Below are 26,451 nucleotides of genomic sequence, written 5' to 3'. Positions count from 1 at the left end.
CCCCAGGCACAGTCAGTGAGTAGGGATCATTTTCACAGACCTGATGGAAAAATGGGAGCCTGAGGTCAGTGGGGCAGATGAATGCAGCTCCCACGTTTCCCCTACGAGATGAAGGGGTTCTAAGGGTAGGGATGAGTCGGAAGCATCAACAACCCAGGATCTCTGATTATCGTTTCCCACCGTAGACACAGCTTCCTGCTTCTCTACAGTCTGTGTGACCACAGTTTTGAATCCCAGAATCTTTAAACTCTATAGCTCAGCGATCTTCCCTACGATCTATAAGCATATCGAGAGCATTCCCCTTGGAGGCCACAGAGCACGGCTCAACACCACTCTCCAATCTCTAGCTACAGTCCGGGGTGAAGATGTGCCCCAGTGCTGTGGTAGTCTAAACAGCTAATGTTGGGAATAACCTAGGCCTCAGAGGTAGTTAAAAAAAGTGTCTAATGGCTACATTAAAAAGTACAAAAGAAACAGGTGAGTTCGATTTTAATGACATACAATTTAAGATAATGCACCCCAAGCACTGGTTCACAATTTTGCCTATTCAAAAATTATCAAAGTTATTTTATAAGCTCTTCTTCAAAATCTGGCATGTATTTAATGCTTAAGTATATATCCAGAGGGGAACTGCGGCCAGGATGTAATATATGAAAGAACAATAATTAAAAAAAATAATTAAAAAAGTAAAATGATGTTAATCAGGAATATTTTAACACACACACACACATTACCATTTGGACTAATCATAATTCAGTGCCACACGGCTGCACATGGCAAGTGCTCATAGAATAGACTACTTTTATGCTCTGAGCAGAGGATGAACTGTTGACTGCCCTGGTCCTTGGCATGCATCTGGATCCAGTCTGTGGGCAGGGCCTGAAAAACAAATATGCTGATCATCAACTTCAGAAACGACTCCCATTCCATGAAGAACAGCAAGTATCATCATATGATCACCATGACAACCATCAGAACAAGAGTCCATTGTCCTCTGCCCATTGTGTCCTGGGCTACTGTTCAGGTACACCATGAATGCTTACACACACACACAGACACACACACACACACACACACACAGACACACACATACATAGACACACACACAGACACACACACACAGACACACACACAGATACACATACACACAGACACACATACAGACACACACACACAGACACACACAGAGACACACACACAGACACACAGAGACACACACACAGACACACACAGACACACACACAGACACACATACAGACACACACACAGACACATACAGACACACACAGACACAGACATACACACATACAGACACACACAGACACACACAGATACACACATACAGACACACAGACACACACAGACACATACACACACACACACACATACAGACACACATACACACACACAGACACACACATACAGACACACACACAGACACACACAGACACACACATACAGACACACACACAGACACACACAGACACACACACACACAGACACACACAGACACACACGCAGACACACACACAGACACACACACAGACACACACACAGACACACAGACACACACACAGACACACAGACACACAGACACACAGACAGACACACACACACATACATAGACACACACACAGACACACACACACAGACACACACACAGATACACATACACAGAGACATACACACAGACACACACACACAGACACACACAGAGACACACACACAGACACACACAGACACACACACAGACACACATACAGACACACACACACAGACACATACAGACACACACAGACACAGACATACACACATACAGACACACACAGACACACACAGATACACACATACAGACACACACACGCACACACATACAGACACACATACACACACAGACACACACATACAGACACACACAGACACACACAGATACACACAGACACACACACAGACACACACAGACACACACAGACACATACACACACAGACACACACACACATACAGACACACATACACACACACATACACACATACAGACACACACACAGACACACACAGACACACACACACATACAGACACACATACACACGCACATACACACATACAGACACACACACAGACACACACAGACACACACATACAGACACACACACAGACACACACAGACACACACACAGACACACACACAGACACACACAGACACACACAGACACACACAGACACACACGCAGATACACACACAGACACACACACAGACACACACACAGACACACAGACACACACACACACACACACACACACACACACACACACACACACACGTCTGTCATGTAAAGCATACTCATTACTTGCAGACAAGTAGAGGAAAACCTAGAATTTACTGCGACCCAGTGGCTGAAGGCTCAAGAGATCTGCTTAGGTGAATGGAATCTTCGTTCTGTAGGGTCAGCTGTACAGTACAGGCCTTGTACGGGGGCAATCTCATTAAAGTGTCTTCTGTCTTGTGAAGCTCACTGCTGCTTGGGGTGGGGGATAGCTTTGGTTTTTTGTCATAAAATGTTTGCCAATTAGACCTGCAATTCCCACAAACCAATGTAACTTCAGAAAAAAAAAAGATTAAAAATCAAAACCCAAACCGAACTAAAACAAAACAACACTAGGAACAAAAGAATCAGAAGACTTTCTTAAATCAAGTGAGCTGGGCCGGTGACTGGTCTTTCATTCACAGTCTTCCCCTTATAGATGATGACTGACCATAGCCTTGAGGGAGACGAAGTAGGTACCTTCTACATTACATACGCTGTCAGCACCTAACGGATGCCTGCGAGTCAGCCTCTCATCTCACGAAGCCATCAAGTTTTCTCATCTTCATGGTTAGCAGCCTCTGACTGTGGCACTGGGGAGTTAGGACTGCATGTGGTCTGTGTACAGGTCTGAGCCAGTGGCAAAGAAGAAGCAGAAGGCTCTTCAAGGATACGTAGGTTCTTATCCTCAGCTTTACCCTCCTTCACCATCCTGGACCGGAAGTTCCCCGTGCCTGTCGGCAGCCATCTTAACTGGACTAGCTGGTTAGACTGTGAACTTCCGCCCAATGTCTCCATTCTCCCCTTGCCGAATAACACACGCTTCAAACAGCCCTTTACGTTTTGGAACAAGTCTTCCATGTTCTTCCTGGGAATTTTTCCTCCATATTGGAACGCCTTTAATGTGAAGTTCGTTAAACAGACGGCCCCATACAAATGAAGGCGTTTCTCCCCTTTCTTTTTAAATATACTTTTACGTTCAAGTGTGTGTGTGTGTGTGTGTGTGTGTGTGTGTGTGTGTATGTTCATGCAAGTGCAGGTACCCATGGAGGCCAGAGGTGTTGGATCTCCCTGGAACTAGAGCTATGTAGTCAGTTATATGTGAATGGAGGAACCCAACTTGTGTCCTCTGTATGAGCAATATGTTCTTAGACTCTTATCCTCTGAGCCTTCTCTCCATCCACTTCCCTTCCTTTCTTTCTTTTCTATGTTTTCTTTCACCCTTCAAATATGTAGCAAGGATGACCACTGAATGAACTAAATAGAGATATGTAAACAGAAGGAACAGAAGCAATGGATTTTTTTTGTTTTGTTTTTATTAACTTGACTATTTCTTATTTACATTTCAAGTGTTATTCCCTTTCCCGGTTTCCAGGCAAACATCCCCCTAATCCCTCCCCCTCCCCTTCTTTATGGGTGTTCCCCTCCCCATCCTCCCCCCATTGCCACCCTCCCCCCAACAATCACGTTCACTGGGGGTTCAGTCTTAGCAGGACCAAGGGAGAAGCAATGGATTTTGCTGTGACTTTATATATGGTCGCCTCCCAGGGTTCAGGATATCACCTGATCTTCTCCCGAAGCCATGCATATACAGTGAAGGTGTGCCGACTTATCTGCCCTGAGCTTATACGATTTTTGAAGGGACAAACAAAAAGGCATTAAGTAGTCTGTCTAATGCTCGATTATGTAAAAACAAGCTACTTGTTATGCCAGATATTGGGGCGACTGTAGTGCCCAGCACCAGAATACATAGTGATCTGCAGCAGTGCCTTTCCTTAATGTCATAGAGTACAGCACGGTGTGCATGTTCTGGATGTATTTGCACACATTTTTATGTGGCTGTGTGCTATGTGAAAACCTGATGGGAGAGTGTTATGGAAGGGTCCCTGATGGGTCCATTTTCTCCTCTGCCAGTGATTCAGGTGAGCAATTTCTTTTGTCGGTCACGATGTGAAGGATGGAGGCTAAAACTTGTAGACTCTTGACTCTGCAGGTGAAGGAGAGGTGAATTCAAACTGAGCCGATGGCTCATAAGAGTTTTCCATTTAAAAAGGTGCTACAGCAGAGACACAAACTCTACTGTTGTTCAGAAGGGTCACAGCCTTTGATACGGGTTGGCAGATATCTACTAAGAAGACATTCTTTTGTAGCTTACATCAAAGGTTGGGTATGAGGCTCACAATCCAGTGGGACTTCACTCTCACAACGATGGCTTTCTTTTTTTAAACTTTCAAGTTTGAACTAACTCCAGACTTGCAGGGAAGTTGCCCCTAAAAAGGAAGAAATACAGTGCAGAGGGAATCCCCGTCTACTTTTCAGTCCCACTCTCCCTATGTCAATACTTTACATGACCATAGTAATGCTACCACAACTTGGAATCAAGATTGACATTGTGCTATTAGCTCATCTGGGGATCTTGCTCGAATCCTGTCAACTTTCCTTTAGTGTCTCTCTCTTCTGATTCTAGATTGCACTGTGCTGGCACGTCTCTGAATATCCCCTGTCTTTGCAGCCTGTGACCTTTGACTGTTTTCTGGGACTCTGATACTATTGAAGGACATTGACAATCGCAGCCTTCTGTTGCCCAGGGAGAAGATGCTCCAAGAGCACTTGACATAATAATAACACCCTCAATGGATATGTGTGTGTGTGCATGTCTCCTCTAAGTAGATAATCTGACACTGCAGCTCTAACTTCCTTCACCGTGTGATGGTGGTTACTCCAGAATGTGCCCAGATGTTTCGGTCTTTATTAATTCAGTTCTGTAATCTCTTATTCCACTCCTGTCTCCGATTTCTGTAATATCAACCTGTGTGGTTGAGTGTTTGTTTCGGTGTCTGATTTCTAACCCATTACTATTTACTTTATTGCTTATATTGTTTAGTGCTTGGCTATAAGGGCTTCCTGCGGGCTGTCCTCATGTCCTTGAGTTGTCCTTTGAGTTGTCTCATGAATTTCTTTGAGGTACCCTGAGTATATAATGAAGCCAAACATGAGACACTTGATTTTTTAACCACATGTTAATTTACTTTGTGTGTTGTATATGTGTATGTTTGGGATCATGGCAGATCCAGGGCATGAATGGAGGTCAGGGTACACCTTGGGAGTGCAATTTCTCTCCCTCTGCCAGGTGGGTCCCAGGGATTGGTTTCAGGTCTTTAGACTTGGTGACAGGAGCTGTGTCTGACTGAGCAATCTTCCTGACCCGACAAATCACTTTTAATTGTTCTTTTCTTTCCCCTCACATCACCATAGCATGGTATGACATTGCTGTGGAAATCATTAGTGGTATTGTCCACAGTGGTGTTTATAGACTTTCAGGACAGAAGAGTTTTGGCTCCTGCTCATTGAATGCCAGTAACAGGTACCCCCTGGATCAAAAGCAAGTGGGCAGTGTTGCCAGGGCCAAACGCTCCTTGGTTGAGAAGCAGCATGAGGCTCAGAGACACTAAGACTCTTCCTGGAATTCACCACGAGAAGTGAGGAGGAGTAGAATGCTCTTCCCAAGCAGGAGGGAGTATAAGGTCGGAGTACATGATTTTAGCAGAAGATTAACTACGTTTTGTGGTGTGCCAAACATTCCCATTACATTCTGCGAGAACAGCCAGGACTGCACCCTGCAACAACAGCATTTTATTAATTCCATATTTTTGGATTGGGATGTAATATTTATTTTTCTTCTTGACTTTGATAAATGAGCTCACTATGTAATAAAAAAGAGAAAGAAATGTTACCGCACAATTGCTGATATTCATTGTTAACTTGCTTATCAAGGACCCTAATATGAAAGCCACAGTCTCCACTTGATACTGTTTACAAGGGAACAAGGGAACAATGGACAGGATCTGCTCTGGGCTACTGTAACAAAGCACCATTTACTAGGTGGCTTTAAGCAGTACAGATGTATTCTCCCAGGCAGAATCTGTGCCATGGGCTACTGTAACAAAGTACCAGATGTTGGGTGGCTTTAAACAGTGCAGATGTATTCTCCCAGGCAGAATCTGTGCCATGGGCTACTGTAACAAAGTACCAGATGTTGGGTGGCTTTAAGCAGTGCAGATGTATTCTCCCAGGCAGAATCTGTGCCATGGGCTACTGTAACAAAGTACCAGATGTTGGGTGGCTTTAAGCAGTGCAGATGTATTCTCCCAGGCAGAATCTGTGCCATGGGCTACTGTAACAAAGTACCAGATGTTGGGTGGCTTTAAGCAGTGCAGATGTATTCTCCCAGGCAGAATCTGTTTCATGGGCTACTGTAACAAAGTACCAGATGTTGGGTGGCTTTAAACCATGCAGATGTATTCTCCCAGGCAGAATCTGTGCCATGGGCTACTGTAACAAAGTACCAGATGTTGGGTGGCTTTAAACAGTACAGATGTATTCACCCACACTTGCAGGACAGTAGGCTACAATCAAGGTGAGGGCGGGGCTCCACTGCTTCAGAAGCCACACAGGATGCTCCTTCTTTTCTGGTTTCTGGTGGCTCCAGATTTTCTTTGCTTGTGACAGGACCCCTGCAGTCTCTGCCACCTCCTTCCATGTGACTTCTCCCCTACGCTTCTCTCTGTTTTCTGGTGTCCTTTCTTCCCCTTCTTCCTTTTCTTAAAAAAGATTTATTTATTAATTATATGAGAACACTGTAACTGTCTTCAGACCCACCAGAAGAGGGCATCGGATCCCATTACAGATGGTTGTGAGCCACCATGTGGGTGCTGGGAATTGATCTTAGGACCTCTGGAAGAGCAGTCAGTGCTCTTAACCACTGAGCCATCTCTCAGCTGCCACCACCACCTTCTTCTTCTTCTTCTTCTTCTTCTTCTTCTTCTTCTTCTTCTTCTTCTTCTTCTTCTTCTTCTTCTTCTTCTTCTTCCTCTTCCTCTTCCTCTTCCTCCTCTTCCTCCTCCTCCTCTTCCTCCTCCTTCTCTTCCTCCTCCTCCTCTTCCTCCTCCTCCTCTTCATCCTCCTCCTCCTCTTCCTCCTCATCCTCCTTCTCCTCCTCCTCCTCCTCCTCCTCCTCTTCCTCCTCCTCTTCCTCCTCGTCCTCCTTCTCCTCTTCCTCATCCTCCTCCTCCTCTTCCTTCTCCTCCTCTTCCTTCTTCTTCTAGACATGTCTAACTGTAGTTTTGGGTGGCCTGGAATCCACTTTATAGACCAGGCTGACCTTGAACTCATAGACACCAAACTGTCTTTGACACAGCACACATACAAACAGAAACACGGTGAGGGAGACAGTAAAGAGCCCACAAGTCATCCAGGTGACTGCTCTCCTCATATCTAGACCTGAACTGAAAGCATAGTGAGTAACAGGGACAGCAAAGAGGCGGGGCCCCTGGCCTCACAGGCATTGCCCATGCTGGAGAAGGGTAAGTGAATGTGGTTCTAGAGCTATGAGGCAGGCTAGCTCTTCCAATATTACCGTATGGCTTCTGGCCACCCCAAGGAAACTACCATCCAAGTGTTGGGTAGAGGCGTGTAACAGGGAGTTGAGAAAGAAGAGAAAAATGAGCAAACAAACAAAACAGGTCAGCATTTCTCAATAAAAGGCAAGGAAGGAAAACCATGGGAGAATGCCTGAATGCCTCAGCAAAGGCCACTTCTCAGGAGTACAGGGTGTAAATCTATGTTCTGGCTGGGGGAAGGGCTGGAGAATGTTGGGACAAATGATGGTGTGGGGGAGGGACATCCCTTAAAACTAACGAAAGAAGCCAGAGATGCGGGCAATCAGCCCTGTGTCTGTCAACAATGCCTCAATCCTTCCACTCCAAGGAGCCACTCAAGCTGGAGGAGTATGGCAAGAGGACAGAGGCAGGAGGGATGGACAGAAGGGCCGACTCTAACCTGCGGTCAGCAGTAAGGTGAGGGAGGGGCATGTCTGATCTGTTTACAGTCTCATCAGATAGTCTTGCCACCCTTGACAGAAGCTGACTTAAATACACCTTCCTCATGTCAGAACTTCAGCTATGAAAGGCATGGTTACAATGGACAGGATGATGTGGATACAAGTTAGATGGTTTCCAATATCTTGACATGGATTACCCATGAGTGGGAGCTTCTTTTCCAGTACTTGGGATGCTGTGTGATGTATCTAGAATATTTACTGCTGTGGAAGAGGAAGACTGCTTATATTGAATGGGGTTGGGGTGGTGGGCAGTATGTGGTTTTTCTTCTTGATAAATTGCTGTAACACGGCCCTTCAGGCAGCTGAGGGAGTTTCTTTTCTTTAGACATCATTAAGTGCTTGTCTTTGACTCCTCTCTAGCCCCTGAGTTCTTACAAATGTAAGAAATTGTGAAAGACTTTTGGCTCTATCATTTGTGGGCCAGTCCCTCCTTCCTCCCTCCTTTGCTTCCTCCCCCTTTCTCCCTTCCTCCCTCCCTCCCTTCCTCTCTCCCTCCTCCTTTTCTCCCTTCCTGTAAATAGTATTTTAAAATGTTATTTAATAACTCTATTAGTTATTGAGTTGGCATGGCCAGCCTCCCAATAATGGAGGCAGGGATCTATGGAATTTTAAAGTCAGCTTTAGCAAAATTACTGGGCGAATTACCCCTAATATCTTCTTCTGTATGTTTTACTATTAATTCCTCATTTGTGCTCCCCACGCACTTGTTGTTCGGACCTCGCCTGGGTTATTTCTGTTCCATCAGTTCATCTTCCGGGTATTTCACTTGGCCACGGGCTCCTGGGCCATCGTGTCTGTGGGAGACTCATTCTCTCCGTCTCTTCTCTCCTTCCTTCTCTTCACTCCTTTTTCCTCCTCTATTCCTCCTCTCTCTTGTCTCTTGGTCACTAACTTCAATCCCTGGCCTAGTAACTGAAACCCCGCCTGTCTCTATTCTCCCCAGTAATTGGCTGTAGCCATGTTTATTTAACTAAGAGCTTTAAATCGGGGAGCAAGCTTTATACAACATCATTTTGTGTGTACAAGGATCTGCTAGTCAGAGCAACCATATCAGCACCTCCCTCTTCCTTTCGTTCCTTTTCTCCTGTATTTCATTCCTTGCCACCTACTCCAGGCTGACCTAAAATTCACAATTCTCCTGCCATGCCCCAGTGCTGGGATTACAGCCATGCACCACCGTGCCTAGCTTCTGTAGGATCATAGAAAGGAAATCACCTTCAGATCGAAGGCCAGTGCTCACTGCAACACTATTACTCACAATAAACAAGCTGTGAACGTACAAGGACATGGATGCTGCTGCATTTATGCACGGTGGACATTACTCAGGCATTGAACAGGGGAGATCCTGTGGTCAGAAGCAGCGTGGGTAAAGCATGGAGGTCACAGTCAAGTCAGGCATAGAAAGAGCAGGACTGTGTGAACCGCTCCTGTACCAAGCTAATAAACCCTAGGGTTCTTGACAGTGGAACGTAGGGTGGTGGCTAGTAGAGCTGGAGGTGGGGAAGTGGAGAAATGTTTGTCAAGCGATGCTGCATCGCTCTCTACTGGACTATGCCCCCGCACGCTGTCACTGTGTTTATGTGGACAACCAGACAACTGCCTGAGAGCGAGTTGGAGCGGCAGCCTAAGTCCTTGGCTTACAATACTGCCGCTGTCTGCTCCTCTTCCTGTGATGAAACAAGCCATGGTTTAAGCATCCTAGATCACACCTTGCATCTGCTGTACCAGGTTGAAATGTCCAGGTGGATCCTGTGTACAGCACGGTGACGATAGTCAACGACACCGTGTCTCACACATGAAGCTTGCTGAGAAAGTAAATCTTAACGTTATTTTTTTCAAAAAAAGATATATTAACTAGCTTTTGATTTTGATTTTGGTACCCATTTCACTTCCGGTTACCTGTGGACTGCACCACGCACGCCATGGCCTAGGGTCCTGGAGAAGGACAAAGAGGACTGGGCATCAGCCTTCACCTCTCTGTGGATACTGACAACGTGTGCGGTGGCCTCATGCTCTCGCCTTCGCCACTGTGGAGGACTGTGTGGCCACAAACTGCAAGTCACAATGAACGTTCCTTACGTAGGCTGTGTCAGGTGGTCTGTCACAGCAATAAGAAAAGCAGCGGATGATGCAGGGTGTGAGCCCTTGCTGGGATGCTTAAACCATGGCTTGTTTCACCACGGGAAGAGGAGCAGACAGCTGCAGTATTGTAAGGACGTAGGCTGCCGTTCCAACTCAATCCTTGACTGCTGTCTGTTTTGTCCACATAAACAAAATGACGGCACGTGGGGGGCTTATTCCAGTAGAGAGGGATGCATTGTTTATCCGAGACTGAGACCTGCCCATGCTACACAACGCTAGGATGCTGTCTCCAAAACTCTCTGATAGTCTTAGAAGTATCCCGTAAGCCAGACACAAAATGCCAAAAATCTCTTAGTGGCAGAAGAAAACATTCTGCTTCGGACACGTAAGCAGCTTAACGATTTCAGTTGGTTGAACGTGGAAAGGTGAAATAAAGTTATTTAGTTGCTGCCTTGGATCTAAATGTACCTACAGCTTGAGGCCAGGGGAAGTAGTTTCCCCATAAATTAACTTAATGTTCGTTTTCGAGAAAGCATTTTAATCTAAGCAGGTTTGTTAGTCACAGGAGGCAGCTGCAGGCAGGGTGAATGGCGAAACACAGGGAAGTTGGCCTCCTTTGCCAGAAGCTTCCCCAGTAAGAGTTTAAGTCACTGACTCCGTCTGCCTCCAACTGACCCACACAACAAACAGTACTGCAGACATCACCATAAACAGACTCGTCAATCTATACCATCGCTTGTGGTGGATATTTGCTTTACAAGGTCACTTTCAACCTATTTATTGTTTCCAGCATTGATTATCATAATACATGCATGACTCCCGGGTCCAGGCATGGGAGAGTACATGAATTAAGACAACAGCTATACCTTAGCTTAGCTTCTAAAACTTGAGGACATGGGCAACCCAAAGCAAGTGAAGAGGGCTGTTACATCGTTCTCTTAAAGAAACAGACAGAGCACACAGTAGGATATCAGCCTTAACTCTTCACTGACATGGAGTTGTGTTCTTAGTTCTGGCTGTTGAGTCCAGGGGGAGTTCCTGCCGCTTAGGATGTACACGATACTTTTATAATATTGTATTGGCACAGTAGTTGGGTGAACAAGTGGGTGGGCCACAGGGCAAGAGCCACAGAGATCCAAAAGACAGGACTAGGCTTTGACAAACCCTGAGCGAAACTGAGTTAGATATTGGTGTCGGTGGAGGTGTTTTGGAGTCTGACGGTAGCTGCATGGACTCCCGCTTCACTTCTCTATGTTCAGTCTGCTGCTTTTCTCTAAACATCAACATGGGTGAGGTCGATATACTGTGGAGAAACCGATACAGGAAGCGTTTAATTATTGAGCATTCAGAAGAAAACAAGGCTAACGAAAGAAAGAAAGACAGGCAGTGTGAAGGTACAGCAGACTTTATTTTGGAGCCCATTTTGGTTTTGGGTGATTTTCTTGGGCTCTAGGTCAAGTCTTTTCTAGAGCGTCCTCAAGCACATTGTAATCATTCTCAGGAAGCGTGGCATATTATTATTTTTAAAGTTTGACAGTCATTTGACTGCTGACACAAAAAAGCCAAAAAAGCTGAAAAGAGGAAAAGAGGCAGCTTATTCTAAAGTCAAAGGTGAGTAACCATGGTCTAGGAACATGTGTTCTATTATGGTTATAGTTTGATGAAGCTTTATATCGAAAGAACAAAGAAAGCTATAAATCAGGGTACTTTTAAGTGAAATGCCTGGGTGGAGACATTAGATGGGTGGATTGTGTTAATGTGGGGAAGTCTTTGCTATGAGTCTCAAGGAAAGCTGTTTCCTGGGATATGACCAGGAACCAGGACTCTCAGAGGTACAACCCTGGAGGTACAACCCCACAGATAACATCGGTGCTGTGAGAATTCAAACACCAGGTAGACACTGACGTCCAGTAAGACACGCACACTAGCCACTGAGACTTTCGAATTTGGAAGCAGATTTGTTGGGAGCTTCTGGTCCTTAAGTCCAAACTTGAGATTTGAAATTTTACACAGAACCTCCTCAGTTTACCACTGTTTTATCTTCGACTGTCTTTGGGCAGAACCTCCTAACAATTGCTGTTTGGTTTCATGCTTGACCTTCTTCCGCTCCAGCCTCCCAAGAAGCTGCTGATGCTGTCCCATGTTTTGAGCTTTCCTGAATGCCAGGGAGTTACAATTGCTTACGAGCAAGGAGTTTGATATGAGTCCTTAGACTTTAAACTCAGGGTCCTCATGCTCGAGAGTTCTTTTACCCACCGAGCCATCTCTCTTCAGCCTAGGTTTTCAAACTCTCTGAGATTACGTCTTGTGTTATCAGAATCAATATGGAAATAGTTACATTAGGTTGTAAATTTCAGAAGTTGTGGCTGCACAGTTAAGAGTTCTTGATGGTCTTCCAGAGGATCTGGGTCCATTTCCCAGCAGGTAGAGCCACCTGTTACTGCAGTTCCACAGGATCCGATGTGTGTGTGTGTGTGTGTGTGTGTGTGTGTGTGTGTGTGTGTGCGCGCGCGTGCACATCAATATAAATTAAAAAATAGAAATTTAAATGAACAATCTTTCATCTCCAGCTAACCTGGCCCCTACACAGTTGTACTCATTGTTTGTTATTCTTTTGATGACTTGCTCTGACAGCACAGACTTATTGCTCTGCTATTAGCTGCCAGGAACCATTTTAGATTTGGCTGCAAACAAGAAGAAAGCAGTATTTCTCCTCCCTAAGGAAGATCACTTCGCAACCAGCAGACTGCGTGGCAGAGTCTGCAGAATTTAATATGGAGAAGAACAAGAAGTGATACCTCCGACTCCAAGCTGTCTATCACATGTCACAGGCATCTGTCCTTTTCTTGGGAGGTTTCTGACACCGGGGCCTCTTTCTTTCTTTCTTTTTTCTTTTTCTTTTTGCACTTTAATAAAGGCCTGTTCCGAATAGACCTTTCTTTACAATTCAGACTTATTTAAACGTGTCTTATAGGGCTGAGTGGCACTCGCCTCACATCTGGATTGTTTTCTCACGTGTGACGAATCGTGCATAAGAAGGAGCAATCTCCAATCGTGAGATTGTAATAGTGGATCAGTGAGCCCAGTCTTAGTCACTGTTTAAGGTGTGTGGGGGAGTCTGCTAGAGGCCATGTTTAAAATGTTCTAGGCTTATCCACTGGAGATTTCATTCTTATATACATATTGTATGAACTGGAACGGCCCCCATAGGCTCATGTATTTCACTACTTAAGTCACCAGGGAGTGGAACTGTTTGAAAAGATTTGAAAGGATTGGGAAGTGCAACCTTGTTGGAGGAAGTGTGTCTCTGGGGGTGGGATTCAATGTTTCAGAAATTCACACCAGGTCCCCAACCCCCTGCCTGTGGATCACGATGTACCTCTCAGCTACACGCTCCAGCACTGTGACTGCCAGCCTGCCACCATGCTCCCCACTGTGGTGAAAATGGAGTGAACCTCTGAAGCTGTAAGCCAGCCCCAGTGAAATGCTTTCTCCTGTAAGAGTTGCCTTGGTCATGGTCATCAACAGACCAGTGACTGAGACATGTGTATACAATGACTTTTGATCTATCCAACTCCCTTTCGCTCTCCACCCTCATCCATGCCAAAGATCTCTGGAGCACACCCTCTCCCAACCTCAACCTCATGTTTTCTTTATTATTATTATTATTATTATTATTATTATTATTATTATTATTATTATTATTATTATAACCCACCAGGTCCACTTAGTGTGAAAGACCCCAGCTTAGCAGCAGTAACGCCATTTTGCAAGGCTGTACTTAAGATGACTGGTTCAGGGAAAGGTTAGAACACTGAGTACACAGCGGCTGCCAAGCAGGATGTGTTTGGTTGAAGGCCTGGCAACAGGACGACTTCGGTTGAGCACCTGACAATGAAAAAAAGCCCCGGGAGAGGTCCCACACCCTGGTGGGGGGCCCAGTCAGTCGTTATGTTCCAAGAAGGTAGCTAAGAAACTTGCCCCCGGGCTGAACCCTTGGGGGGCCGAGTCAGCCGTTATGTTTCAGGAAGGTAGCTAGGAAACTTGCCCCCGGGCTAAACCCTTGCCATATTAGAATCCACCAATTATATCCCTGTAACCATGCATCTGCTTCTGTATGCTTGCTTCTGCTCCCCAAAATCCTATAAAAAGCCCATCCTTGGTTCCGTGGGGCGCGCCAGTCCCCTGAGTGACTGAAGCGCCCGCAGGTGCCTGTGCCTGTGTATCCCGACAATAAACCAAATCCTCTTGCTGATTGCATCCTGTGGTGTCTCGGTCTGGTCTTTGGAGTTGGAGGGTCTCCATCCCGAGGGAAAGTTCTCCCTGAGAGCTTTTCAAGTGCTGCTTGTACATAAACAGGTATGGGACCATCCATTGGAGCATGGGCAGTTTAACAGTAACTACACTCCCACAGAAAAACGATTCTCCCTCAGTAAATACCATAGTTCTTTAGTGAGGAATGCAGCCTCATGAGCCACTCTCCCATCTCCCATCTGAGGGAATTTTGACCATTCTGATTTTGCTAAGGTAACACAGCTGCTGTGAGTTCATGCGTGCCAAGGTCATGTCACGTCCCAAAGACAGCATCTCCCATCACCTCTCCACATCCTCTCTTGCGTTCTTTCCTCTTCCTCTTCTAGGATGCTCCCCAGGCTTTGCAAAGGGAGGGTTGATAAAGACGGTCTGTGTAGGGCTGGGCAACCGTCACTTACTTGACCACACTGTGAACCCTGAGACTGTGTTGCTTACTGGAAAAACCTGTTTCTAGTGTGTGCTCAGCCCTAGCACACACCTTTCTTTAATCAGAGAGCTTTCTGTTTATTGTCATCAGGATTAAATAAAGGCAATGACAGGACAAGAGGCAGAGCAAGCAACCAAGTGACAGGGAGTAAACATAGGGGGAAAAAAAACCATGGAGAAATGACAGGAAGTAGGGGGAATGGATTGGGAGGTGCACAGGAAGTAGAGAGGAGGGACATTCAGTGTGAGGGTTTTAGGGACAGTGTGGAGAATGGGGATGTCGGCTGTTCTAGGAAGGTCAGCTGGGTGCTTTCTCTGCCTCTCTGAGTTAGCAGGCTTTCACCCCGGCATCTGGCTCCAAGTCTTCTTTGGTAAAATTGAACAACTGAGATTCTGTTTAGCAACAACACTTATTCTCCATACTTTCATGAGTTCCGAGCTTCTGCCAACTGCAAAAAAGAAACTTTGTTGGCCAAGGTTGAGAAGAGCGCAAATCTATGCGTAAACATAGATATTTGAAAGGCAGTTCAGCAACTTGACTATTTAGCAAAACAACAATAGTAGGTTTTACCCAGAGCCTATAACAGTTCTGTCATAGGCTTTAGACCAGGCTCACAGTCGCAGGCATAAAACCTCTCCTGTTGTTGTGAAGTGTCCACCAGAGAAGACCACTCAGCCATGGGTTTGAGCCAACAGAAAGAAAGTTTTTAGTAGCCATTCAGTGACTACACTAGGTGTTTGGGACCCAAGTGTAGTCCCAAGTCCTTCTTAAGGTGGGCCTTTCAGCACAAAAACCCCATCGTAGGTTGGCACGCCTCAGTTAGAAGGACAGTTAGGCAGAATAAGAACTACAGAAGTGAAGAGCAAGGTTCACATGTGTAGGGACTTTTCCAGAAGGATGGCCTTTGATGGATCAGGTCTTTGTTCTGACTTTGGTAGGTGTTGCTGCCTGAGACTCGAAACCTGAACGGCTTTCTTGTTTATCATGGTGTCAGTTATGCTAAGGTCTGGGGGCCTGTTCACTGTGTCTCAAGTTTCAACTTCAAGCAGAAAGTGGTTGGTTGCCTCCATAACAGATATATCACCATGCACCAATGGGCACTTCTTGCCTGGCAGGCCAGCACTGCATATCATAGCATTTAGGGTCCAGTCATGGGTAAGACCATTGATAGATCATGAGAACTAATGTAAAAATGGAACCACCTCCATCTTAAGTCGTCTTTGGGATCCTGCATAGCATTCAGAGTTGCTTCTTTTTTTTCCTTCCTTTCTTTTTTACTTTTATTGGATATTTTCTTTATTTACATTTCAAATGTTACCCGCTTTCCCAGTTTTCCCTCCAGAAATCCCCCTTTCCATCCCCCACCCCCTGCCTCCATGAGGGTGTTCCCCCACCCACCCACTCCCTCCTGCCTCCCCACCCTGGTGTTCCCCTACACTGGGGCATCAAGCCTTCACAGGACAAAGGGCCTTTTCCTCCCACTGAACGGACTCCATGCCATCCTCTGCTACATATGTGTCTGGAGCCATGGGTCCCTCCATGTGTCCTCTTTGGTTGGTGGTTTAGTCCCTGGGAGCCCTAGGGGAGGGGGTCTGGTTGGTTGATAATGTTGTTTTTCCCAAGGGTTGCAAACCCCTTTGCCTGTAACACTCCTTCTGGGACTGTGAAAGCTAGCAGCAGAAAGGAAGTTTCCTTGTCAGCTCCAGATCGATTTCTCTATGTCTCTAGTCTTTCTTGAGAACTCTCTGGATTGATTTACAATGTTGCTGCAGAAGTTTACACTCCTACAACATTCTAGCATTCATTGTCAATTGAATTCTTGTGATGACCATTCTGTCTTGGGTAAGATGGATTCCTTAAGTAGTTTTACTGTGGGAGGTTATCACTATCCCTGATTTCAAATTATATTACAGCACCATGGTAATAAAAACACCATGTGACTGACCTGAACTCAGACACACCGATCTGTGGAATAGAATTGGGGACCCAGATATAAGTCCACTCAACTACAGTCACCTGATCCTTGACAAAGATGTGAATATATATATATATATATATATATATATATATATATATGTGTGTGTGTGTGTGTGTGTGTGTAAAGAGACAACATTCAATGAGTGGTGTTGGAAAAAATGGATTTCATTATACAGAAAATGGAACTAAATGATTATCTCTCACCCTGCATAAGCCTTGGTTCCAGATGGGTCAAGAACCTCAACAGAAGACCTCGTACCCTGAAGTTGCTAGAGGAAAAAATAGAAATATGCTTTAATTTATTATATGTACAGGTGAGGACTTTCTGAATAGGATTCTAGTAGCACAGGAAACAAGGTCTACAATAGCATCAAATAGTATCCCATGAACCTAAAAAGGTTCTGTTCAGCCAAGGGAACGGCCAGTAGAGTCAACCAACTGAAGACATTTAGCCTACAGAACAGGAGAAAATCTTTGCTAGCTACGCTTCTGACTGCAGAGTGGTGTCAAAACCACAAAGACTTAAAAACTAAATGTCAAAGAAACACAGTACACAACTGAAAAAAAAACATGGAATTGAACAGAAAGTTTCCAAAGAAACACAAATGACAGGAAATACTTAAAAAGCACTCACATCCTTAAACATATTTTTTGTTTTCTTCCCTTCCCTTCCCTTCCCTTCCCTTCCCTTTTCCCTTCCCTTTTCCCTTCCCTTCCCTTCCCTTCCCTTCCCTTCCCTTCCCTTCCCTTCCCTTTTCCCTTCCCTTCCCTTCTCCCTTCCCTTCCCTTCTCCCTTCCCTTCCCTTCTCCCTTCCCTTCCCTTCTCCCTTCCCTTCCCTTCTCCCTTCCCTTCCCTTCTCCCTTCCCTTCCCTTCTCCCTTCCCTTCCCTTCCCTTCCCTTCCCTTCCCTTCCCTTTTCCCTTCTCCCTTCCCTTCCTTTTCCCTTCCCTTTTCCCTTCCCTTTTCCCTTCCCTTTTCCCTTCCCTTCCCCCTTCCCTTCCCCCTTCCCTTCCCTTCCCTTTTCCCTTCCCTTTTCCCTTCCTTCCCTTCCTTCCCTTCCTTCCCTTCCTTCCCTTCCCTCCCCTCCCCTCCCCTCCCCTCCCCTTCCCTTCCCTTCCTTCCCTTCTTTTCTTTTTCTCCCAGAAAGGTCTCCTGAGCCCAGGCTAGCTTCAAAGTCTCTATGTAGTCAAGGATAACCTTGAACTTCTGATCTTCCTGTCTCTACTTTCTGAATGCTGGAGTTATGGTCACGTGCAATCATATCCTAGTTTTGAAATGGTGGGGATCAAATCCAGGCTTCTTAAGTGCTGGATAAGCACTCTACACAACTGAGCTACATCCTCAGGTAGATGAATGGTCTATGCTAGAAGGCTAGCACACAGTGATATCTTCACAGAGGCATGGGAAGTGCAAACTATCACAAAACAAAGCAGTCATGTTGCTGTGGGGATAAAGAGGTGGATTATCTTTTGTAAGAAGAGAAGCTGCCACATGGAGAGATTGTGATGATTTTAGCTCAAAGGCAGAATCTAGGAGGGAAAGAAGGGATGATTTAACTCAGAAAAAAAAAACCTACCTCCTCTAACTCAGAAGAATGTGGGTGCCTTGGACTTTGCACACAGACAGGCGAAGCACGACCAGAGGCCCGCTGGGCATCTCAGTGGTGGAACTCAGAGTTACAAAGGCACATTGCTTCTCTGCCCTCATTCGTAAGGGCGTAAGCTTATCTATCAACTCTTGAGCACTTACTACGCACCTGCTCCTAACACTTAGTTGGTGGAAAGATTAATTAAAATTGACTTTTACACAAAGATGCCAGGGATAAAGGTAATCAGAGGGAAAAGAGTAAAGATCAGGAGAGAACGTCAGAAGCTTCCTCATCCTGGCTGCCCGGTGTGAGGGAGTGCCGCACAAGGACTGAGATGGGATCTCTCCTGAGCTCTGTGCTGTTGTTTTAGATTCTGTATGGGCTTTGGCATTCTAATATAAGAATCTAAACGATCTTTAACTTGTCTCCAGTGTAACAATTGTAATGACACAGCTCAAAGAGGCTGTGAATAGTGCGAACTGGTAGTACTCATTAGTGCTTCCGGTAGTATTCATTGATGCTTCCGGTAGTACTGATTGGTGCTTCCGGTAGTACTGATTGGTGCTTCCGGTAGTACCATGGCACTTCCGGTACCAACTGCTACCTTTGTTCTCACGGACTTCCCTTTCCAACCTGGAGTGCCAATGAGATAAGTGGCCATCTGCGTGTTGTTGGAAAACAGCTAAGATCTTTCTTCTTTACTTCTTTCCAGTTTTTCTTCTTCACTAACATGACCTCTGAAGCCCAAAGCTTGAAGAAGTGCCGCGGTTGTCAAAATTAAATAGGTTTATGAAATTCCATGTCCAGTTGGCCTGAAATTGTGCCCCTTCCAATTTACATGCTCAAATACAAATCTCTGATGCCTCAGAACGTGATCCTCTTTCTGGATGCAATTCGCTAAGCTGAGGTGATACTGGTGTAGGCTGGGCCTTTTATCCAGTGTGTCGGTGCCCTTATAAGAAGGGAAATCTGGATACAGAGACACAAAAATAGAACACTGCATGATGGATGACTTCAAAAGCCCACTATCTACCAGAAACGTTGGGACAAATCCTCGTGATACCTTATTCTAGGCTTCCAGCTGCTTAACCTGTATTGTTCAGACTACTTACTTGATGAATCATTGTTACCCCTGCCATATTCTTCAATTCAGACTATTTTTGTGGTCTTGGATTTCCTTAGCAGAAACGCATTATCTATGAGCCTTGAGAGTTTATCTGTTATTTTCACGACTATGTTTGAGTTTCAAGCTCTTTACCTGTGATGGCTCCCAGTCCCCGTGCGGGTAGCATGGTCCTATGGTTGCTGGTTCTTCAGAGAGGACTAAATGTTCTCACAAGAAGTCCGTTTCTCCTTCATTACAACTGTACTCCACTGAGGGTCTGATCTAGCATTCAAGTCATTGCACAGAGTGAGATCTATTTCTCTGGCACACAGTGAACTTTCATAAACTTTACAGATTTCATGACTATAAAAATGTTGGGATACTATGCATATCTTTATAGCTGAAGATAAATCAAAGCCTAAGAAATTGCCTTGGTTTGTGCTGCTCTTCTGTCTGTTTTCCTTTTTCTTTTAATAGTAGGATGCTTTTAAAAAATGAAAAATTCATAAGAGTAAACTTTGTATATTCTATGCTGCCATCTACAATGATTTATAAGAGCATAGTTCTTTTCTATAGCTTATCAAATGAATAGAATGTTTAAGAATTACTTTCTTAATGCGCTCATGTGTGTATGTGCACGTGTGGGATTGATTACTGAACTAGCACAGATGCAGTTAAATGAAACAGAGCCATCTGCAGAGAGAGTGTCAGATGGACATTGTGGCTGGATACTTTCTGACAGCTGTTATAAAATAATGAGTTTGTATCTGCATCAGATTTAGGTCAAGAAATTTTGGGGCACTGTTTTTTCTCTCTTATTTTTAATGATTGGATTCATTTGTGTCAGTTCTTGAAGTTAGTTATTTCTCACATCTGGTTTATCCCCATGCCTCCCTCCATGGCTTATTAAAATTTGTCCTCATATATAGTAATTATAATTAATGATGGAAGGTCTAAAGTTCTACGTTGATGAGAGCAAGTTTGTAAATAGCATTTAATTCAGTAGAATCTAAGAAAGAACAGCTGCTTCGATTTCTGGGTAGAAATATACTGTGGATGAAAATATTTTTCATATGTTGAGTTAAAAATACTGATTTTGTTGCCAGGAGAAAATATTGAAATAAATATTTATAATTAGATTCTAGAGCTAGATGTGTATGTCTGTGAGAGTGTATTTGTCAGAGAGAGAGAGAGAGAGAGAGAGAGAGAGAGAGAGAGAGAGAGAGCGCAAGTTGGTCACAAGTTGATAAGAATAAAGATTTTTCTCAGTGGAGATTTTCAGTACTCTACTGTGATGTGCAACCCTTCATAGCAGTCCATTGAAATATAATAAAAATAGTGTACAATTATCAGGTAATTTTTTCCTAAAAAAAAAAAGGGCAAAGTGTTCAGTGGTTTGCCGGGTTATAGGGTCAAGGCTGATGTGGTTCCGGTTGAATGTTTTCTGGAGATAATAATTGTAGCCACTGTTTGCTGCACACCAACACTTCCTGCCCCATTCTGTGCCAGACTCTGTGTATATACTGCATGTTTAATCCTCAGTATGAGACCTTATGAAGTCGGTACTGTTCTCTAGGGTTTGCATATCAGAAACCCGAGACTGGTATAGAGAGAGGGCTCCGTGTGAAGGATAGTTGCTCCCTTTCGAGGACCAGGGTTTTGTTTCCAGTACTTGTGTGTTAGCTCACACCCATCTGTAATTCCAGTTTTAGAGAATCCAACACCTTCTTTTGGCTTCCATGGGCACCAGGCTTGCATGTGGTACACATACAGACATGAAGGCAAACACTCATACATATACATTAAATCAATCTCTCTTTCTCTCTCTCTCCTTTTCTTAGTTTATTTCTTTGTTTCTTTCTTTGTTTCCTTCCTTCCTTTCTTCCTTCCTCTCTCTCTTTTTCTTTCTTTCTATCTATTCTTTCTATCTATCCTTTCTTTCTTTCTTTCTTCCCTTTCTTTCTTTTTTCCTTCCTTCCTTCCTCCCTCCCTCCCTTTCTTCCTTTCTTTCTTTCTTTCTTTCTTTCTTTCTTTCTTTCTTTCTTTCTTTCTTTCTTTCTTTCTTTCTTTCTTTCTTTCAAGACAGGCTTTTCTGTGTAACCCTGGCTGTCTTGGAACTTGTTCTGTAGATGGGGCTGGCTTTGAACTCCGAAATCGGCCTGTCTCTACCTCCTGAGCGCTGGGATTAGAGGTGTGTGCTGCCACACCTGGCTTCCATAAATTCTAGGACCAGTTTGTTCTTATGCACGAAGTAACTTGTGGAACTCTGATTGACATGCTCACCTTTCACGACTCCTGGGAAGCTCCTCTAGTTACATCACGCACCGTCATCGTCATTCGCCATTAAAAATTTACAACTTTGTTTACTAATGAATGTGAATTTTAAAGCAAATTTTACATATCCAGGGTTCAAAGTTAAAATGTACAGCATGGAAGGAAAGCAGGTGGCCTTTTCTTCCTTGTTTCTCAGTCTGTACAAGTCCTTTCCCCAGTGACAGTCACATTTCCTGCTTCTTGCTATGCATTAAACTTCCAGAAAGGCAGCAGTAGACGGAGTGATGCAGAGATCTGCCTCAGCTCACACACCTTTCCAAGAAGAAATTAGAATAAACACATGGTCCTTGCTGTTATGTTTCTTGACAAATATATATGTATGTATATGTACATGTGTATACAATGTATATGTATATATGATGATAACACACACACACACATACACACACAAAGGATATTGTTGTGGTAAAAATTAAAGTGGAACGTTTTCTATCAGGTCTTACGAACTGGATCCACTCACTCTGGCTGCTACTCTGCCACGTGGTCCATAAGCCGCCCACTTCCGGCTATCTCCTTTTTCACCACCCTCTCCGCACCGTCCCCTATACAGTAGTTATCACACCTGACACACACACACACACACACACACACACACACACACACACACACACCCCTCATCCTGTAAGCCCTGCTCGTTCTTACTCCACACAGGCAACAGAACCATATCTGCACGCTCCAACTGCCTCTCATCCATTTCTTTTACACACTGTCCTCTTTAGCCTGGTAAAATCAAAGTTCCAGAAGCTTGTAATTTAGCAATTAGATTTCCATGTTAAATTCCCAATCCACAATTCATCCACACAATAAATTCACTGCCAATTGATAGTTATAAACCACCAACTTAGACAAGATAAAATCGATCTAGTCACCTAAATCTGAACCACTCTCCTCTGTAGACTCCATCTTGATTCCCTTCCTTCTCCTCCTCTCTCTTTCTCTCTCTCCTAGACTTTTTCCCCACCTACTGTTCCTTCTCATCCAATGATAGGCTTTGCCTTATCCTGGACCTGCCTTGCTGCATAATAACATCATCCTACATATCACACCTTCTGTTTAATTGAAAAATCCTTCTGTTTTCGTCAAACATAAGCTATGTACAACTATTACCATTAGAAAATCATCCAAATGACTATGTTTTCTCAAAGTTAAATAGCTTGGGTAGGTTATGAGACTAATTAGTCTTCAACTCCATCAGAAATCTGAGAATGACCAAATATCTATAAACATAGGAAGCCTAACATGGCTTCCAGAACTGAGAGGTTGTAGAGACAAATCTCCACTAGCACAGTCCTCTGTTAGCAACATGTGAGAGCAAGTCTTCAGTCTTCTGCCCTAGGATCAACTGACAGACATTTGAAATGCAGAAATCTAGAAGAGCTGATAATTGTGGCTCAGCAAAGACTATCAGTTGACTATTCTGCATAATGTCTCCCTTTTTGGACAGTGTTAGTCTGTAGGTGAAATGGGCAGTTTCTGCCTAGTGGCTGCCTAGCCACAAAGTATTACCTCACCTGGAGGTAGAGGTGCTCCATTTCTTCATTAAATCTGCCAAAGTGGAACTGTTAGGAGCAGTTATGTCTCAACAAAAGATAAATAGCTTTAAATGTCATATTTTGTGGATTTCTAACATTTTTGAAAACCATCTATCTATATAAGGTAATCTGGACTGTTGTCCGTTAACTATTCTTAGCCATTTCTGATGAGAATATTTTAAAAACACCATAGTGGTGAACTAGGAGCCATGAATTTATTATTTGTCCCTTAATTCTTATGTTTAATCAACTTCAAAGTTTGTAATGGCATCAATAGAAGGACTGGGTACAAATCTTGTACTTTTAAAATTTTTGTAACATATAAGTAAGTTCTATGCCAATGTAAAGATATGACTTTAGCTTAGTTACCAAATGAGATTGTGGCTATACAAATCAATCTAGCTAATTTCTCCCTGTTAAATTACGGCCTCATAATTCCTCATAAAAACAACCTTAGGTCAACCACCTTTAGCCCCTTCAAAGTCCAGGGAATCAGAGCGACGACTCTTCAATGGCTTCTTAAAACTGTACATGGACGTTGAGATCTCCTTGAGGGGTAGAGGGGTAGGGAAAATGGAACAAATGTTGTAGCCTGATGTGTCTGTCTTGACTGGACCTAGTTGACAGTTCTTGAATCCAAGCAGGTACATTCTGCAAAATATAATTCTCAAGACAAAACTTTAGAATTGAGATATCTTTTTGTTTGATTCTCTTGAATCTAGTTTTTCAGATGGTCTTCCTCTATCATATCTGATCCATATAACTCTGGAAGGTGTCCAGAGCCTAATCACCCTTTTCAAAAACACAAAGACAAAAATTTTCTCCCAAAATACCATGTTCTTTAGTCTGTAACCAAAAAAGCTTGTATCTTGTACTCTCTCCCAGAGAAATAATATACCAAGACTCAAAGTCACACCCATTATGAAAATTAAAACAATTTAAAAAAAGAAGTAAGCCAAACAGTAGTGTATGACCCTGTCATACACTAATCTGTCATTTCAGGAAATTAACTCAAAATTCCCATGGAGCCCAGGTTAAGAGAACCTGAGTTTCCCGTTGTGGTAAATATCAATAACCACAAACCCTCATTAGCTGGCATTGTCGAGCTATATGGCCTTAGTGGGATAGTTCATAAAACTATGTGATCACCCTTTTATTAATACCAATACCAGTAAGTAAGCAACTTGTCAAACTAAGATTTTAGCCCAAAATATATCTGTTAAGCTCTCTACCTGGAGTGCCTGAATCTATTTAATAATAACTTCCGTAATATATATCTGTATTCACTCTGCCTGGTGTACAGACTTCTATTTTTAATAAATTTATTAACTTATAAATATCACAGCTCTCTACTTGGAGTCAGTGACTAGTTTTCCCTATCTTAGTTCCGAACTGTGGGTGAAAATCGCCATGATTTGGGTAAACTCTGTACTCTCTTCTTCTAACTATAAAAACAAACTTAATCACAATCCCATTAATACCTGTCATTAAGAAGCAGGCAGCTTGTCTAACTAGGATTTTAACCCAAAATTCCTGTGGAGCCCACAAACAAAGAGTATGGGCATCCTGAAAGACTTAATAGACCATTGATTCTTTCTACTATCTTTAAAGCACTAAACCAAACCTAAATTAAATCATTTTCCAAACAACTTTTGTTAAAGAAGCAAGAAGCTTCTGATCTATAACTCTCTGAGCTCCCAGTACTTATCACAGCAGGAGACCTATAGCCTGCAAGCCTAGGTTGCTTCTGTGTTTCTTTGTTTAAGGGTCCAGTGCACTTGAGACATCACGTGACTCAACATGGCTAGCGCTAGCCCCCTCTTAAAAATAGAATTTTCTCTTTTAACTCTTAGGCTGATAATCTTTTTTTAAAAATCTTTATTAACTTGAGTATTTCTTATTTACATTTCGATTATTATTCCCCTTTCTGGTTTCCGGGTCAACATCCCCCAACCCCTCCCCCCTTCTATATGGGCTTCCCTCCCCATCCTCCCCCCATTACCGCCCTCCCCCCAACAATCACGTTCACTGGGGGTTCAGTCTTGGCAGGACCAAGGGCTTCCCCTTCCACTGGTGCTCTTACTAGGATATTCATTGCTACCTATGAGGTTGGAGCCCAGGGTCAGTCCATGTATAGTCTTTGGGTAGTGGCTTAGTCACTGGAAACTCTGGTTGGTTGGCATTGTTGTTCATATGGGGTCTCGAGCCCCTTCAAGCTCTTCCAGTCCTTTCTCTGATTCCTTCAACGGGGGTCCCGTTCTCAGTTCAGTGGTTTGCTGCTGGCATTCGCCTATGTATTTGCTGTATTCTGGGTGTGTCTCTCAGGAGAGATCTACATTTAGGCTGATAATCTTAACTTTCTAGTGTGTTCTTGCCCAACACATTGGTTTGCCACCTGATGTGGTAATATTAAAAAAGAACAGAAATCCACAAAATACGGTGTTTAAGTTATTTATCTTTTGTTGAGAGATATCTACTCCTAACAGCTCCCCTTTGGTGGATTTAACAAAGAAATTGAACATCTCCACCTCCAGGTAAGGTGATGCATTGTGGCAAGACAGCCACTAGGCAAGAATTACCTCCATTCATCAGCAGACTGAATACTGTCCAGAAAAGGACACGTTACAGAATAAGTTGATAGTTTCTGACCAGCCCTTCGAAATTCTGTGTTTCAAAAGTCTGTCAGATGATCCTAGGTCAGAAGGCTGAAGACTTGCTCTCACGTGTTGCTGACAGGGGACTGTGCAAGTAGAAAATTGTCTCTACAAACTGTCTTAGTTCTGGAAGTCATGTTAGGCTTCCTATATTTACAGATATATTGGCCATTCTCAGATTTCTGAAAGGGTTGAAGACTGATTATAGTCTCATAGCCAATTCAGGCTGTTAAA

At 43.8% G+C, this 26,451-nt stretch overlaps 1 long non-coding RNA gene across 2 annotated transcripts; it reads right to left on the bottom strand.

Moving 5' to 3' along the window:
- Positions 1–10,822: 10,822 nt before the first annotated feature.
- On the bottom strand, positions 10,823–19,126 carry LOC102548872 (uncharacterized). 2 transcript variants are annotated; one of them, XR_015639055.1, is made up of 3 exons: positions 18,581–19,126; positions 17,209–17,273; positions 10,823–11,589 (listed from the first exon to the last, which is right to left on the bottom strand). It is a non-coding gene; the product is annotated as an uncharacterized LOC102548872 (long non-coding RNA). The 2 variants fall into 2 exon arrangements; XR_015639054.1 differs by lacking the exon at positions 10,823–11,589 and adding an exon at positions 15,079–15,475 and having other exon boundaries at positions 18,581–19,114.
- Between the last annotated feature and the right edge of the window lie 7,325 nt (positions 19,127–26,451).

The sequence above is a fragment of the Rattus norvegicus genome, chromosome 15 (genome assembly GCF_021556685.1).
Source record: "Rattus norvegicus strain SHRSP/BbbUtx chromosome 15, alternate assembly SHRSP_T2T, whole genome shotgun sequence".
Taxonomy (NCBI): Eukaryota; Metazoa; Chordata; class Mammalia; order Rodentia; family Muridae; genus Rattus; species Rattus norvegicus.
This window is presented reverse-complemented; position numbering and strand designations above follow the sequence as displayed.